Below are 18,450 nucleotides of genomic sequence, written 5' to 3'. Positions count from 1 at the left end.
TGTTGTTTCAAAGTGACACCTTTGCTACCATCTGTATCTCTGTGAAGCCTGCTAAATGAATGAACAGCTGGGAAGTATTACTTACAGAGCAAAATAGCCCAAAATGAAAAATAGAACCATTCTCTCCACCTATCTCTGTCACATGCTAAGCCCTTGGAGTGACACCACAAAACAAGCACCTATTTTAGAACAAGGCTGAGTATTAATCATCTGCTAAAGTGACAGAATTTTCAGGAAAAAAAAAAGTTTTTTACTTTTTGCATGTTTACTTTCACCAACTTAAAGCAACAAGTTAATGAAACATGGAAACTGGAGATAAAGTAAATGAAGGTACTTCACTGATCTGTCCAAACATTATAAATGTTTCCAGTGACTCTGCTCGCATGGCCAAAATACTTGAGCCTCCAGCGATATATCCCTGTATGATGAAACTGCATGGACTGTACCACATCGGCTCTTTGTGGGGAGATCTGTGGAATAGAAACTTCTATTACAGGTCTGCTGATGATTAGAGGCTCCTGTCAAACAGTTATAATGAAGGAGAGGATAGTTCAGTCTCCCCGTCTGTATACTTATGGCCTTTAGTTTATTTAGAAGAATATACAGGGTAATGATAGACTGTCCTCTCAGCAGGCAGAGATGGTACAGGCTCTGTACAGAGATGGGATTGACAAAATAGCATAGTATAGACAGGATGCTGCACTGCATGGAAGTGACTGCAATATACATCCAGAGTGTGACATATACAGAATAGTCATAGAGAATGTGACAGGCAATCAGGTGAGGGGTGCAGGAATGGAAAAATGTGTTTATGTTGTAGTGCAGCATTATTAGGGGGCAGGAATTTACATATGTGCAATAGAAAGAGCATGGAGGGGAAACAAACACTTTCTGGGTGGCCAAACCCAGACCACAATGAGGGGGGGTCATTTGGATCTAGGCTATAGTTATAGGGCCTCTACTTTTCTATGAGCTCCACTGCATTCAGCCATTAGCCTGAAAAAGTAAGTTACATTTCTATACTACTTATAGCCCCCTATAAGAGAATGTATGAACCTGGATAGGTAGGAGAATTTTCATTGCTAACAGGAATTGTCCTTTAAATGGATTGTCTTGTTGTAACCTATGGTAGGCCTAAGCTTAGGATAGGCAATCCATACGAGATCAGCAGGGGTCTGCGGCCCTGTTCACCAAGCCAATGCACTTGTGCACTGAGCTGATTTCTGCAGAAAGCAGATAGCTTCATTTTCAATGCAATGGCCAGACTAGGCTTGGCATTACAGGCAAAGTTCCCATTGAAGTGAATAAGAACTTTGCCTGTTATACCAAGCCTGGCCACTGCAGTGAGGACAGAGCTGTCTGCTGCCGGCAGAAATCAGCTCAGTGCATGAGCACAGCAGCCCGAAGAACAATTGAGCAGCAGGGGTCCTGTGTGGTGAACCCCGCCAAAGTACTATCAATGGCCTATACTAAGGATAAACCATCAATGGTTTGCAACTGGACACCCCCTTAAAAGTACAATTCCAGTTATCTATTCGAATTCTCTTACCAATCCAGGGGCACACATTCTCTTATAGGGAGCTATTGTAGTTTACAACGGGACAACCCCTTTAATAATCACATAAACCAGAACTCCAACAGTCTTCGGAAAGCTTCACACGGACGTATTTGCACTTGTATTTGTGCGCGCAATATATAGAGAATACAACCCATCGATTCCGGTGGATTAGTTCTTATTTTTGTTTTTTGCGTGCAGTAAAAAAATAGGACATGCCCTATTTTTGTGCACATTTTGGTCCCCTATAGAAGCCTATGGGAGGTGCGCAAATGCGCAATACACTGCACAATTCCATGAAGAGTAGAACACATCTGGACCTCATTAGGGAAAATAGCCTTTTAAATCACTTGACTGGTAAGGGTGGCTTGAAATGGGTTTTAGAGTAGAAGCAGGGGCGTAACTATAGAGGATGCAGGGGATGCGGTTGCACCCGGGCCCAGGAACCTTAGGGGGCCCGTAAGGCCTCTCTTCTCCATATAGGGAACCCAGTACTATAAGTAACGCATTATAGTTGGGGGCCCCGTTACAAGCTTTGCATTGGGGCCCGGGAGCTTCAAGTTACGCCTCTGAGTAGAAGTTTACCTCCTTCTTTCAATATCCCATTAGCTTGTATATGCATGGTGCGCCCTCCAAACACAGATCACTAGACCAAGAACCTAAAAGAAAAAACAAAGGAGATCCGGCAATTCTGTGTGAACGTCGGAGTACGAAGGAGTTCACCTTTCAGAAATGAGATTACAGTACATCAGGAGGAAAAGAATCGAATGTGGTAGACTTGTGTTTTCATAAGACGTCAAACTCCAGACACGCAGTCACCTCTACACTGACAGCAACATTTTACAACATCGATTTTCGAGTCTGACTCCTATCCAAAGTGTTCAGGTTCTGTTCATCACAATTATTGTCACTGGATTAAGATTAGAACACAGAGATATTTCATATTTGAGGAATGGAAGAAAAGCTGAATTGGTGTCTATTTAGTAACATAGCATGTCCATCCAGTTCAGCCTGTTACCCCCAAATGTTGGTCCAGAGGAAGGCAAAAACCCCAATGAGATAGAAGCCAATTTTTCCCATTTAAGGGAAACAAAATTCCTTCCCAACTCCAATCTGGCAATCGGAATATTTCCTGGATCAACAATAGAGATGAGCGAGCATGCTCGTTTAGGACAATTACTCGATCGAGCATCACTTTTTTCGAGTAACTTCCTACTCGGGCGAAAAGATTCGGGGGTGCCAGGGGGAGGGTGGAGCGGGGGTTAGCAGGGGGGAACAGGGGGAGGTTTCTCTCTCTTTCCCCCGCAACCCCCCGCTCACCCCCGGCGCCCCCCAAATCTTTTCGCCCGATTAGGCAGTTACTCGAAAAAAGCGATGCTCGATCGAGTAATTGTCCTAAACGAGCACGTCCGCTCATCCCTAATCAACAACCCTTCTGATTTCTATCTACTGAAAGCAAGAATTGTAAATAGAATTCATATATGTGGATTTTTGAAAAATGATATCCATGTAGGTTCCCCCTTCCTACAACAGCCCTTTTTCATTTTTAGCTTTTTTTTAACCCCTTTTTCAAACATTCGTAACTTTTGGTATTTTTCTAATGACATAGCCAGAAGAAGACTTGTTTTTTTTTGCAGGGCGAGTTGTATTTTTCAGTTGTATGTACCATTTAAAGGTATTGCACCAAAATTGCAAGTTTTCCCCTATCTACAAGATAAGGGATAACTTGCTGATTGGTGCGAGAACTCGGGAACTCCCGTGTTCTGCTTTCCTGTCACTGAGAGGGCTGGCTTTTTCCTACAGCAGTGACCTCACTGGCTAAGCATGCGTAGTTAGTGCTCCATTCATGTCAATGGGACTGATCGAAATACCTGAGCAGCTGAGATCCCCTGCTGATCTCCAGAACGGGACTCCCATGTTCCACTTTGACTGTCACTGCAAGGGTAGCTTCTTCATCCAAAGTGATCTTCGAACATGCACGGTCAGCCCTCCCTTCGTTTCAATGCGGCTTAAGGAAATACGTGAACGGGTGCCATTCAGGTATCTCGGCATTGCCATTGACAGTGAATGGAGTACTAGTGTGCTTGTATAACCAGTGCTCAACCCAACCTGCTCCTCCTCACTGGGGGGGTTGCAGTAATCTGTGAGGAGGACAGGAGACACAAGACCCCCGTACTCGAGATCCGCACGCGGGGGTGACGGGGCGTCTTAGGGATGGGAACCCCACCATCTGCAAACTGTCCCCTATCCCTTTACAGATTGCCAAGATTTTAACTTTTTCCCTATACAAAGGATAGTGAATAGGTGTCTGATTGTCAGGGTCTGACTGCTGGGACCCTCACAGATCATGAGCATGGGGGTTTTGTGTTACCCAATATGAATGGAGTGGTGATCAAGCATGCATGTTGCAGCTTCATTAGACTCTCTGGCACTGCCGAAGATTCTAGCGTGCTGTACCTGGCTTCTCTTTGGCAATCCCTTAGAGATGAGTGAAGCGGCAGTGCAATCGCTCAACTGCCCCTCCATTCAGTTGGACCCCACTGATATCGGTTGCACACTACCGATCAGGCAGATCCCCTATCCCGTAGATAGAGTATGAGTCAGTGAGATGCCATAACTTTGCAAGAGGTGAACACCCCTTTAAGTACAGAGCTATTATTTGCATTTCTGGCTGGTTCCACCTCAGTAATAGTCACTGAAATCATCGCTATTAAAAGTAATATTTGGGAAGCTACAAGCAATGCTGTGCTGGAATGAAAGGAACTAAAGAAAAGTTTAGACTTTTAACCACTTGGATATTATCAGAATGTTCATCATCTTATGAGTCTATATAAAATATGAATAATGAGAGGTTCTTAGAAATCATCTATATATGGTGTTATAAACGGGGTCAGTTCAGGTGGGTTACACATATGGTCCAAACAGAAAAAAAACAGCCCAAGAAAGGATGAAGAGTGAAACTTACAGACAACACAACATTAATTAACAAAGCAGCAGAAAAGTCATGAAATGTGAAACTACATGTATCAACAAAACCGTGTAGCGTGTAAAACTAACAGGAACCAGCAATTGTGGTTTTTCTCGCATCTCAGTTCATTCAGCTATTTTTTTCCCATGAACTGAGAATATTTCTCATCCATCTCTTTGGACACGATATTCACGTAGTCAATAACATTTTAAAAAATTAAGCTATTTTCCAATGGGGTACATAGACATAAGGGGACAGCCATTAGGGTGCCAGGTTTTGCCACTTAGGACAGAACGACTAGTGTCCTGGTGCTTGTTTCATCCCCCACGTCCTTTGCATCCTTGGATCAATTCCCCCACACTCTTTTGCCTCCTCAGGTTCTTGCCAGTAGCAAAGGGAATGGGATCAACCACAGCTGGACTCAAAAAGTCCCATAACAGCTACCTAGTTTGCCTCTTTGGTATATACCCCCTTGGAATACTTTTATGTACTTGGGAAATGTACTGTATAGAAAACTTCTAAAAGCTGCAAGAAGCTACTAAAAATGAAACATCTATATGCTGATGGTAACCCTACACGTTCACCCCAGCAGCATTTGACTCAAAATGTTACATGACATGTTAATTGAAGTGTTGTTGAGACCTTGTTAGTGATACAGTGAGTATATATTGTCGGCAGTTTTCCGCTGAGTTAGCCCCAAGTTAATCTGTAACTTTGGCTGTACCATATGTGGCCATGAGGATTCCCAGACCTGCATCCAGGGTTCCGGGGAATCCTCACGGACAAATGATTAAATCTCAGGGAGGAACCGAATACCACCAAATGGACCCCATTAACTATAATGGGGTCTGTTTGGGTTCCGCTCAGCTGCCCAGCTTTTAGACGGAGCAAAAACCGCTGCATTTAGCGTTTTCTTCCAGTACTTTGAGCCAGATCCGTGTTGGAAGCTCCAACCGGAGGTTCCAATGTAGATGTAAAACCAGTTTCACACAACTGGACCTGTGACATCCTCTGACAAAGGCGACGGGCTGCATATCTTTACAGACATGGCTCTGTTATTTTCTCAGTGTTTTTTCTTCTAACCCCTCCTCCTGCTCATCTGCAATCATTCTGATTACTCTCTGAGCCATACCCTACTCTACAGGCAAGAGGGTGGTCTCCACCACCCAGTATCAATAAAAGCATCATGTCATCCATTTACACTGGGCAGTCAAGAGCACCCACTCAACAACAGACTAGAAGTGTGGTAGAAAAGTAAGCAGAGTGAATGTGAGCAAACAAGGAGGAAATGGAAGAGAAATAAAGCCAACAGGGTAGATTAAGGGGGACACGGCTGTAAAGATATGCAGCACGTCTTGTTAGACAAAAGACATGACCGATTCAATCATGTGACAGTCTTAGTCCCATATGGTACAGCCAAAGTTACAGATTAGCCTGAACTAAACTTATAACATAAATGCAGCACCAGAACCAAGCTGATAGCACTCACATTGCACAAGCCAACCGCAGATACAATACCAGAACTAAGCTCATAACATAAATACAGCTCCAAAATCAAGTTAATAACTAGAGATGAGCGAGCATACTCGTCCGAGCTTGATACTCGTTCGAGTATTAGGGTGTTCAGGATGCTCGGTACTCGTAACGAGCACCACGCGGTGTTCGGGTTACTTTCACTTTCTTCCCTGAGAAATTTGCGCCCTTTTCTGGCCAATAGAAAGACAGGGAAGGCATTACAACTTCCCCCTGCAACATTCAAGCCCTATACCACCCCCCTGCTGTGAGTGGCTGGCGAGATTAGGTGTCACCCGAGTATTAAAATCTGCCCCTCCCGCGGTTCGCCACAGATGCGTTCTGACATTAGTTCAGGGAAAGTGGTATCTTGGTGGAGCTGCTATAGGGAGAGTGTTAGGAGTGATTTAAGGTTTCAAGAACCCCAACGGTCCTTCTTAAGGCCATAGAAATCGCAGATCGCACCTATGTGCGATCTGCGATTTCTGTTCTCTTCTCTATATGCGCTCAGTGGGGCCGGCGGCAGCAGCGCCGACCCCATTGAGAACATATAGAAGACAAATCATTCTTCTCTGCCACAGCTGTAACAGCTGTGGCAGAGAAGAACGATGTTTGCCCATTGAATTCAATGGAGCCAGCAATACAGCAGGTTCCACTGAAAGCAATGGGCTGCCGGCGATCGCGAGATGAATTGTCGGGAAGGGCTTAAATATATAACCCCTTCCCTGCAATTCATCCAGAAATGTGTTACAATAAAAATATATACCGGCGTATAAGGAGACGGGGCGTATAAGACGACCCCCCAACTGTCACCTTATATGCCGGCAATACAGTGGAGCAAAGAATAAAAATCATTACTCACTTCTCCTGGCATTCTGCGGTGCTGCTGCAGGCTGTCGCTCCCTCCTGGTTCCCGGCAGAGCATTGCTTTCTCTACGAAGGGCTTTAAATCCCCGCCTCCAGAAACACAGGTGCCTTCAGCCAATCACAGCCAATGACAATGATGTCATTGAATGGCTGTGATTGGCTGAAGGCACGTGTGTTTCTGGAGGCGGGGATTTCAAGCCCTGCGTCCAGAAAGCAATGCTCTGCCGTGGACCATCAGGGAGCGACAGCCTGCAGGAGCACCGCAGAACGTCAGAAGAAGTGAGTAATGATTTTTATTCTTTGCTCCACTGTATTGCCGGCGTATAAGGTGACAGTTGGGGGGTCGTCTTATACGCCCCGTCACCTTATACGCCGGTATATATTTTTATTGTAACACATTTCTGGATGAATTGCAGGGAAGGGCTTATATATTTAAGCCCTTCCCGACAATTCATCCCGCGATCGCCGGCAGCCCATTGCTTTCAGTGGAACCTGCTGTATTGCCGGCTCCATTGAATTCAATGGGCAAACATCGTTCTTCTCTGCCACAGCTGTTACAGCTATGGCAGAGGAGAACGATCTTTACGCTGACAGTGCGGGGGGGGGGCCCACTCTTGCCGCTATTGTGGCTTAATAGTGGGACCTGTGAACTTGAGATGCAGCCCAACATGTAGCCCCTCGCCTGCCCTATCCGTTGCTGTGTTGTTCCTATCACTTTCTTGAATTGCCCAGATTTTCACAAACGAAAACCTTAGCGAGCATCGGCGATATACAAAAATGCTCGGGTCGCCCATTGACTTCAATGGGGTTCGTTACTCGAAACGAACCCTCGAGCATTGCGAAAAGTTCGTCCCGAGTAACGAGCACCCGAGCATTTTGGTGCTCGCTCATCTCTATTAATAGCCTAAAAACAGTAGAACTAAACAGTTGTGTTGTGGGAGGGCCACCAATGGGCTGACAGCAGTGCCTCGGAACAGCAGAGAGGAGGAGACGGAGCCAGGAAAATGGTGATTTATGTAGCTCCACAAAACATTGCCCTATGGATGAAGAAGATCATCTGCCTTGGCAGCGCTGAGGAGTCGATCGCCCCCGCCTACATCATCTGCTTGGTGGTTGGCGCCCAGTGCAGCCACACGGGTCACACATAGCTAAAGACTGCCATGTGTACAGTTATTCATATTTTATCCATATGCTCCCATGATAAAGATAAAAATGCATGTCATACAGATTAAGTCTTATATGCTCTTGTATCGGAAAGTGCAACAGACCAAAAGATGTATGACAGATACCAGTATGGTGGATGCCCTATGGATACACTTTTGTCACTCTTTTGGCATCGGTCACATAATTGGAGCCCCATTGATAATTTCTACAAACGGTCAAATAGTTTTCCTGGTACATTCTCCATACATAGTGTTAAAACATATGTGAATAGACCTAAGGCTCTCTGCAGGCCTCATGATCTTGTTATATGGGAACCAGACGTTGACCTCTATATTGGCTGACAGACTAAAGAAATTGCCATGCATATGCTCACAGTGGTGTCAATATATTCACCCTGCTCCGACCTTACTATCTTTGGTTGGGTTCCGCCTGGTGCCAGGATATGCTTATCCTACAGCCTTCTTCACCCCCTTCTTTTGATTACTACTTACTTCTATGTCTCTTCTCATCTTTTCTTCCTTCCACTATCTTGCAGAATTGGGCACAGCCACTTCCATGGACAAGAACCCTTCAGTGTGCTCATCAATTTCAAGTAGAAGTTTCATGGTTCCATGTTAGCCAGAAAAACTTTATATTTGCCAACTTTCGAGGCTACTTAGGACTCTTCACTAGGCTGGTATGTTAAAGTGTGCTGATCAAGAAAAAGGGGCAATTAATTACGGAGCTCTTTGTAATAGGATAGCAATTGTTTTCCAGGTAGAGGCAGCACATTGTTGGCAATGCTAAAAGAGATTTGTATTTCTTTAGATATTTATATGTAGTCGTTCTTATCTCACCTGCTGGTGAAGTGGTTAAATAGAGAACACTTAGATATTCTGCTGCATTCAGAGCTGTTCTGTGGAAGTGCACTCATATACAGAAAATGACCTTTTGCTCCCTACTCCGGGAAAAAAAAAGTTTTTTTTGCTGTCAAAGAGGTTTAGTCATAGACAGATTCTGAACATGAAATCCGTGATAGTTCTGTAAATGTCAATGAGGCGTCTCCTATAAAGAGCGCATAGCGTTGTTCAGTTATGAGATGAGTAAATGTAGTCATGTATAGAGAAAAGTGAAATGCGGGGTCTGCAGACTATATGATGTGCACTTGCTGCATGTAAATAATAAGCTACAGTTCTATTGTGGCAAACCATGTTAGCAAAGAGATGCAAACCATACCCATGGCTAAGGGCTGCGCATTCATATAGCTATAGATGCACCACTTTGGTTTTTTAGGGGGTCTATACTATCTCAGCCCCCTATGCATCTAGAGCAGGGGGTCCAAGCTTTTGGCGTCTGTGGGCCATATTGGAAGAAGAAAAGTTGTCTTGTGCTACACATTGAAAATACAAACACTAACGATGCAGGGAATTGTCCTCTACACCAGGGGTCCCCAACCACCGGTCCGCGGACCGGGGCCGGGCCGTTGGGTGTTTAGCGCCAGTCCGCGGCACCGCCAGGAACTTTTTCTCTAAACACAAGGCCCGTGGCCCGAATCCGGCCCGCTGCCTTGTGCTATGTGGCCCGCGGCGTGCCGACGCCGCTGACCACCGAAGCGATTACCAGCGGGGGAGCCGCAGCTTCCCGCTGGTAATCGCGCTGATCCCGGCGCACACTGACGTCTGTGCAGCCAGGATTCTCCTCCCCGAGTCCCCTGCTCATTAGTTCCGCAGGAGAGGACTCGGGGGGGGAAGCGTTCCGGGCTGACGTCAGGGCAAGCAGAGAGAGAGCGACAGCAGGGAGGAGGTAAGTATATGGGTTGGGGGGTTGCCTATTAATGGGGGGGCTGCATATTACAGGGGAAGGAGCTGCCAATTACTGGGGAGTGGTGGCTACTTATTACAGGGGAAGGGGCTGCCTATTACTGGGGGGTGGGGGCTGCTTATTACTGGGGGGCTGCTTATTACCGGGGGGCTGCCTATTACTGGGGGGACCTGCTTATTACTGGGGGGCTGCTTATTACCGGGGGGCTGCCTATTACTGGGGGGACCTGCTTATTACTGGGGGGCTACTTATTACAGGGGAAGGGGCTGCTTATTACTGGGGGGCTGCCTATTACTGGGGGGGCTGCCTATTACTGGGGGGCTGCCTATTACTGGGGTGGCTGGTTATTACTGGGGGGGGCTACTTATTACAGGGGAGGGGGCTGCCTATTACAGGGGAAGGGGCTGCTTATTACTGGGGGGCTGCCTATTACTGGGGTGGCTGGTTATTACTGGGGGGGGGGCTACTTATTACTGCGGAGGGGGCTGCCTATTATAGGGGGGCTGGTTATTACTGGGTGGGGGCTACTTATTACAGGGGAAGGGGCTTCCTATTACTGGGGGGGGGGCCTGCTTATTACTGGGAGGGGACCTGCTTATTACTGGGGGGGGGGGCTGCTTATTACAGGGGAAGGGGTTGCTTATTACTGGGGGGGGGGGCTGCTTATTACAGGGGAAGGGGTTGCTTATTACTGGGGGGGGGGCTGCTTATTACAGGGGAAGGGCTTGCTTATTACTGGGGGGCTGCCTATTACTGGGGGGGTGGGGGCTACTTATTACAGCGGAAGGGCTGCTTATTACAGCGGAAGGGGCTGCTTATTACAGGGGGGGACCTGCTTATTACTGGGGGAGGGGTTGCTTATTACTGGGGGGGCTGCCTATTACTGGGGGGGGCTGCCTATTACTGGGGGGGTGGGGGCTACTTATTACAGCGGAAGGGGCTGCTTATTACAGGGAGAGGGGCTGCTTATTACAGGGGAAGGGGCTGCCTATTACTGGGGGGGAGGGACCTGCCTATTAGGAGGGGGGGAGACCTGCTTATTACTGGTGGGGGCTGCTTATTACTGGGGGTGGGTACTTATTACTGGGGGGGGGGGCTACTTATTACTGAGTGGTGGGGGCTGTCTATTACTGAGGAGTGGGGGAGATAAATTATATGCTGCCCTATGTGTGTGCTGGGGGGGGATAGATTATATACTGCCCTATGTGTGTGCTGCCAGGCGGGGGGGGGGGGGATATATTATACTGCCCTATGTGTATACTGCCAGGACATTCTAAATGTCATAATTAAATAAGAATGCACTAAACTCCAACTCCCTTCATAACCCCGCCCCATATAACCAAAGCCCCGCTCATGTCCCGCCCCACCCCACCCTGCCGGGCCTTGTAAAAATGGTCTTGCTTGAAGCCGGTCCCTGGTGCCAAAAAGGTTGGGGACCACTGCTCTACACAACCCCCATCGCCCTCCACATCCCTCCAAACAAGCCCCATCATCCTCCACGGTACTCCAAGCAAATATTTTTATCCTCAACAGTCCTCCAAAGAACCACCATCATTTGCCACTGTGCCCACAAACAACCCAATCATCTTCCAAATAACTCCAGCCGCTGCCAGACCATATAGACTCCAGACTGAAGTCAGTGCCTGCTTATGCATGTTTGTCCAGGCTCACGTGCAGTTTACAGCCTCATGCCCATTTCGGATAAGAGGGGAGAGACATACAGTGTCAGATGGCCATGATGGGACCACCATCTCTCGTCCTCACCTCGATACTGGATAGGAGTGGTCAGGACTCGGGAGGACAGAAAGGAAAATTGTTGCCACATGCTGCACTTGGAAAACGGCCATATACTTACTAACACAGGAGGGCAGACATGTGCACCACCTCAACATGCAGGCATGGCTCCCTCATTTGGCAGTTTTGGCTGCCTGCATGTTGAGGTGGTGCACATGTTTGCCCTCCTGTGTTAGTAAGTATATGGCCGTTTTCAGTGAATGTTGGTTTTTAATTTTTTCCTTCTGTAATACATACTGGACTCGGAATGACTAAGTCTGACTAAGTCAGTCACAGAGCTGCAAGTGCCGCACAGTGCCTCATCAGCTGTATGAGCCTAGTCTTTGTAAAGCTCTGCATCTACTGGATGTTGTCGAAACGTCGCTAAATATTTTATGATTATGAAGGAATAAAGGACGTATCCAACTGGATGTAAGTTTTTATGGCACCAGTATTTTGCTGTCCTGCATAATATTATTGATTGCTGACTCTTTGGGTGTCAATCCTGCCCATAGCGGGGCAAGCAAAGCCAATCGCCTCCCATGTGAACTTTGATTGGGCAGTGAGGAGTGCTACTGTGGACTATATTACTTTCAGCTGTAAGAGCCTGTCAGTGAGCGGAAGCTCATAGCCTGCCATTGACAGGTACTACCTGCGGCCTCACCCCCTCCAGATTCAGCCAACATGGGTCCCTCTCCCCTTTGGCCTCCATTCATAATCATCCTGGGCTGCATTCAGCCCGTGGGCCATGAGTTGGACACCCCTGTTCTAGAGAAAACACTGTATTTAGACTAGACTGTGAACTGGCAAACTGCCCATAACCGATCATTTGCATTGACTAGTGTTCTCCCACTTTTCTCTCTGAAGAACTTGCTGAAGCACAGGCCAATCCAAAAAAAAGTGGCTTCAAAGAATCTGAAGGAGCACTCGGAGACTACTGTTTCTCCTTGCAGAGACCCCCAACTTATGTACAGTAGGGTGTCTTACAGGCAATGCTCCCTGGGAAAAAGGTATGCAAATTAGCTCTCCTCAAGGTAAAAAAAATCTCCCTAAAGCTATTTATATATGAATACTCTGTAAGCAAATGTCCAACCAATTAAGAACATTGAAACATGTCTGGGAATTATATCCAAGCCAGAAACTCATATGGAAGAAACACCCCTCTATAAACAGCTGTTCTGGAGATCCAATCCACCATCAGCACAGATCCAGTACTCGATGGCTGGGTGAGAAGCCTTTGATGAAGTTCTACAAGGCTACTTTTTCTCCTTATGGAGACCATCAGCTGGTACAGGGAGCCTTACAGGCAATGCTCCCTTGGGAAACGAACAGTACTGTAAGAAAAGTATTTGCCTCTTACATTTCTTCTACCTTTCCCAATTTGTTTCATTTACATTTTTAAGATCATCCAACTCATTTTAATATGAGATAAAGATTACACATGTAAACATGTAAGGCAAAGATAATCAACCCCCCCCCCTCCTCAAAATCTATTAAATGGTTGTGTCATCCAACAACTGCATGCAAGAATTAGTGATAATCTATAAGTCGTTTACATCACTGTAGAGGAATTGTAGACCACTCTTATACAGAATTATTTTACTTTGACTGTATTATAGGGTATTATACCTGTTTATGGTCTTGTCACAGTATTTCAATGGGATTCAAGTCAGGACTTTGACTCTCCACAAACTTAATTTTGTTTCTTTCGGGCTACTCAGAGATGGACTTGCTTGTGTGCTTTGGATCATTGTCCTGCTCTATAATCCAATTGCAGTTGAGTTTAAGGTCATGAACTGATGTTCTCTTTCAGGATTTACTGATAGAGAGCAGAATTAATGGTTCCACCAGTTGTGACAAGCCGTCTAGGTCCTGTAGAAGCAAGCAGCCCCAGACCATAACAATATCACCACCATATATGACTGTTGGTATGATGTTCATATGGTGGAATGTGGTGTTGGTTTTATGCCAGATGTAACGGGATACATGTCCTCTAAAAAGTTGACTCCTCCGGCCACAGATCATTATCCCAAAAGTATTGGTGTTTTTTTTGTCAAATGAACCTTTATGCTATTTTTGGTCAGCAGGGGTTTGCACCCTAAAATTCTCCGATGGATACCATTTTGCCGAGTGTCATTACTATAATGGAATCATGCACACTGACCTTAACTGAAGCAAGTGAATCCTGCAGTTCTTATATGTTCAATTGCGTTATTTTGTGACTTGCTGGATGATCTTTTCATGCGCTCGGTACTAGTGCACCTTGACGCCACAGGAAGCTAGGGGTTTGACAGGGGCAAACCCCTAGCTTCCGATAGGCTTAATGCTTGAAGGTCCTACCAGCATGTGGATGGATTTTTGCCAGCTCTGCACGGTTAGGGTGAGGGTTAGTTTTTGTTTTAGCATTACATTAATCGCTGTAAATGCTTGCATGTTACAGCGGTAACATGGCAGCATTTACAGCTAATAATGTAACACTAAAACAAAAACTAACCCTCACCCTAACCATGCAGGGCTGGCAAAAATACATCCATACGCTGCGTCCCAGATGGCTGCCGGCTCTGTGCTCCTTGTCAGCCACCGTCTGTGTGCTCTGTGCTGCCAGCCACCTCTCTGCTGTCTCCCAGCTGGTGCCCCGCTGACACTGTGTTCCACTGTGGCGGCGCCGGCCCTCCCAATGCTGGCGTTCTCCTCTGTGGTTCCGCTGTGCGCTGACACCGCTGTTCCGCCGTTCTCCTCTGTTCTTCAGGCGGTGGTGGTGGTGCTGCTGCTACTCCTCTCACTCACGCTGCCATGGCTGTCCTCTGTTCTTCCTCTGTACCGCCGGCCCAGACGCTTTCAATGTAAGCACACCCCCAGCCAATCACAAACTGGGGGCGTTAACATTTCTGACAACTGCTGTCTTATGTTGCCACCCCTTACTTCTGGTGGTGACATAATACACCAGTAGCCATGCGCTCTTGGTAAAATTTGGGTAGACCAACCAAAGATTCACCAGTGTTTCAAGTTTCTCCACTTGTGGATAATGGCTCTCACTGTGGTTCGCTGGAGTCCCAGAGCCTTAGAAATGGCTCTGTTACCCTTTCCAGGCTCATAGATTTCAATGATTTTGTGTTACGGTGCATGGCTGCTATTCACCCCCTCACTTCCTCCTGGGGTTATGGTTGGACACAACAGCCTGTCACATACTGCACACGACATTTCTGTTTCTGCTCGCTCACAGTCCCCTGTCTGTAGGGCTTGCGTGCGCTCCCATCCCCTTTCTTAAAGGTCCACTGTACGTCCCCTAATCCAGTCATCCACCAATTACTAGCCAATCCCTTCCCTTATGGAAAATGCCTTACCAATTTGGCTGCATATTACTGATTACGACTAAACCCTTTTAGGGTATATTCTGATTCTGACCCCTGCCTGACTCTGGCCATTTTTATTTCTGTGCTCCCTGACCGCTGCTCTGTATTCTAGACTTTGCTATTGCTTACAAACTATCCTCACCTTCAGCCTGAGCCTCGTTAATGCACTTATGCCACCAGCCCTGGCTATAGCCTGTATTCCTGCAAGACTCCTGTTCAGACCTTCAGATACTGCACCTCGGCCTAGTGCAGCATCAGCAGCCACACTACCCAGACTATCTAGATGAGTAACGATTTCGGGACCTCACAGCAAAAAACATGTCCTCTTGGAGAGGTCAAGGGTGAAAATTGTGGTTCCTCGGGTGATGCCTCCCCAGTTAGCGCAAAGTCAAACCAATGTGTGGCAAGGAGGATCCACATCTACCCGCCTGACACTTTGTTTCCCATCTGTCTTTGAATCTCTTTAGAATGTGGCATCATGTGCTGCTTCTAGCCGGCTCCAGTTTGCCAGACCGGTTCTATTTAAGTGATGTTTAGATTCAGCAGGTCTGGCAGTAATCATACCTGGGTGCAGCTAGTGTAATTGAACCCAATTGTCTATTGAATTTTGTTAACTGGTTGATTTAGTAGTTTAAAAAGAACCTGTCACCACCTATAAGCACCATAAACTAAATTATGGTGCTCATAGGTCAGGTTTCGAGGAGTCTGGAGGTTTGTATACTCACCTGGCTCCCCTTTTTCGCACTGTCACCCATGCAAGCAGACTCCTCTCTGCAGCTCTACATGCTCATTCACACACTCAGGTACTGCAGCTTGGTGTGTAGTTGCATCAGCAGCCACACAACTGGGACTATTTCTAGTGTAATGTCCTGACGATCCCGCAGTAAGGTCCAGGTCCTGACTGGTGGAGTAAAAGGATGAAGACCGGGGTTACTCAGGTATTGCATTTAGATTTGGCCCACAGTCAAATCAGTGTGTTAAGTGTGATTGTTCTCAGTAAGAGAAACCAGGTTATCTTGTAGATATGATACCTTTTAATGGCTAACAAAAATACATGATGTTACGGTAAGCTTTCAGGGTCTTCTTATCGATCCTTCATTAAAGGGGTTGTCCCGCGCCGAAACGTTTTTTTTTTTTTTCAACCCCCCCCCCCGTTCGGCGCGAGACAACCCCGATGCAGGGGTTAAAAAAGAACACCGCACAGCGCTTACCTGAATCCCCGCGCTCCGGTGACTTCTTACTTACCTGCTGAAGATGGCCGCCGGGATCTTCTCCCTCGGTGGACCGCAGGGCTTCTGTGCGGTCCATTGCCGATTCCAGCCTCCTGATTGGCTGGAATCGGCACGTGACTGAGCGGAGCTACACGGAGCCGGCATCCTGCACGAGCGGCCCCATTGAGAAAAGAAGAAGACCCGGACTGCGCAAGCTCGTCTAATTTGGCCATTAGACGCCGAAAATTAGACGGGCTCCATGGAAACGAGGACGCTAGCAACGGAGCAGGTAAGTGAAAAACTTCTTATAACTTCTGTATGGCTCATAATTAATGCACAATGTACATTACAAAGTGCATTAATATGGCCATACAGAAGTGTATAGACCCACTTGCTGCCGTGGGACAACCCCTTTAAGCTAAAATGAAACTGGTTTGAATGGGACACAATTATATCACAAAAATGCAGAGGGGAGGGGGGACACCCCTCTTGATATAAGTAAATGTTCCAGAAAGTTTGCTGTAACATCAAGTATTTTTGTTAGCCATTAAAATGTATCATATCTCCAAGATTACTTGGTTTCTCTCACTGAGAACAATCACACTTTACTCTACTGGCTAGCACCGTACCAAACCTTTTTTTTTTCATAAATCAGAAAATATAGCTATGAATCAATGTAATGCACTGTTATTAGAGCACTATATGGCTAAATCAAGATTTTTTTTGTACAAAGCCCCATACAGACCTTGATCGTGCCCTGATAACTTAAGTCTATATTCATGATCTTTAGGCCTCATTCACACGGACGATACGTTTTTAAGCCGGCCAAGTCGCGCTAAAACTCGCATTTTCACATCCCTTCACATGCGGTGTGTATACGCCGCAGCTTGGAATTCCTACGGCCAGCATAAATCTTCTGAAATACGTCTAATGGCTCAATAGAGCCAGCTGACATGGTTTAGAAGCCTATGGGAGCCGCAAGCTGATCACAGCCGAAAGGTAGGGCAAGACCTAACTTTTCCTGCTGTGTCAAAACATCGGCTGAAGACCTATCTTTGCCAGCTGGATGTTTTTACGCAGCTAATGATCGGCAATCTGAATAAATGAATTGGAATCCAACGCTTCCATTGGTCGCAATTTTTTATCGCGGCTAAATTAGCCATGTATAAACACTTGTATTAACAAGGCCTTAAAGTTGTATTATCAGCATTGCTCTGACCACAGTGAGGAGTCAGAAGTGTAATGGAAGGCACTGATTTCAATGTGAGTGAAGCTAATACATTTCCGGCCCTGACCACTGAAGACAATGTTCAGCCCCGCTGCACTGACAGTGTGCCAGAAGATCAGCGGGGATCCCATGCAGCAGATCCCCGCCGATCAACTATTGATGCCCTATCCTGAGGTGATGTCATCAGCAGTATAAACTCGGAATACCCTTTTAAGATTTCCTATAATATACTGAATGCAGTTTGAAGCAGACACCATTCCGTAAGCATAATCTACACTGAAGCGATTTATAATTTCAGAAAACTTTTTTTTAAATCAGATTTCTTTAAAACAAAAATCACCTAATCACCATAGATGGAAATAAGCCTTAGAGATTGTCTGAACTAGTGCTATCAACATGCTTATCTTGTGACATTTAGACCTTTATTATTCCTGGTGATGATGGCTCTTACCGAGTGTATGGTAGAAATAAAAAAAAAAATTGATACCGTTTCTGAAACTCACATGGTGTTTTTGAACAAGTTTAGCAGCTGAGAGCCTTGGAGAGGCGACATAATCAGCCCTTTAATATAATCCTCCTACAGGCTGTTCCTTAGCTAACTCCTGGTACATCATTGCTGCCTGACCTGTTCATTGTCTGCGCTCTCCTTTCTGGAGAACTGCTAATTACCTAATTAGGCCTTAGAGGTGAGTCAGGTACACAGGTGCAGATCGGCACAGAACACAGGGGATTGTTATCGGTAACCACTCATTAGCTGAGGTGGCTCAGAAGAGCAGGTGTGTGCTGGAAAATGGGACATTACGTTGTCTCATACTGTGCCCTTTGAACTGTCAAGACATAAAAGTTTATAGACGTGGGCTAAAAGAATTGCCTGTACCTTAACTTTTAAAGAGTTGTTTCTATATAAGGGTGGTTTTAAATGGGCCGAACGATCCCCGACCTACGCCGCCTCCATTCACCGAGCGATGATCTTTCTGTATAAAAGCGCCCAATATGTCGCCCCGTGTAAAAAAGCTTTT

General features: G+C 46.3%; 1 long non-coding RNA gene across 2 annotated transcripts in view; it reads right to left on the bottom strand.

Annotated features, from left to right (window-relative positions):
* Positions 1 to 233: 233 nt before the first annotated feature.
* The window catches only part of LOC136609928 (uncharacterized), a 37,827-nt gene continuing 19,610 nt past the window's right edge, over positions 234 to 18,450 (bottom strand). The window contains exons 3-5 of one of the 2 annotated variants that reach the window (XR_010790062.1): positions 8,558 to 8,757; positions 2,141 to 2,214; positions 234 to 470 (exon numbers count right to left, since the gene is read on the bottom strand). This is a non-coding gene — a long non-coding RNA (uncharacterized lncRNA). The remainder of the gene's footprint in view (positions 471 to 2,140; positions 2,215 to 8,557; positions 8,758 to 18,450) is intronic. The other variant, XR_010790061.1, reaches the window with a different exon arrangement.

The sequence above is a fragment of the Eleutherodactylus coqui genome, chromosome 1 (assembly GCF_035609145.1).
Source record: "Eleutherodactylus coqui strain aEleCoq1 chromosome 1, aEleCoq1.hap1, whole genome shotgun sequence".
In the NCBI taxonomy this organism is placed as follows: domain Eukaryota; kingdom Metazoa; phylum Chordata; class Amphibia; order Anura; family Eleutherodactylidae; genus Eleutherodactylus; species Eleutherodactylus coqui.
The sequence above is the reverse complement of the archived record's forward strand: the minus strand, read 5'-3'. Positions and strand labels throughout refer to the sequence as shown.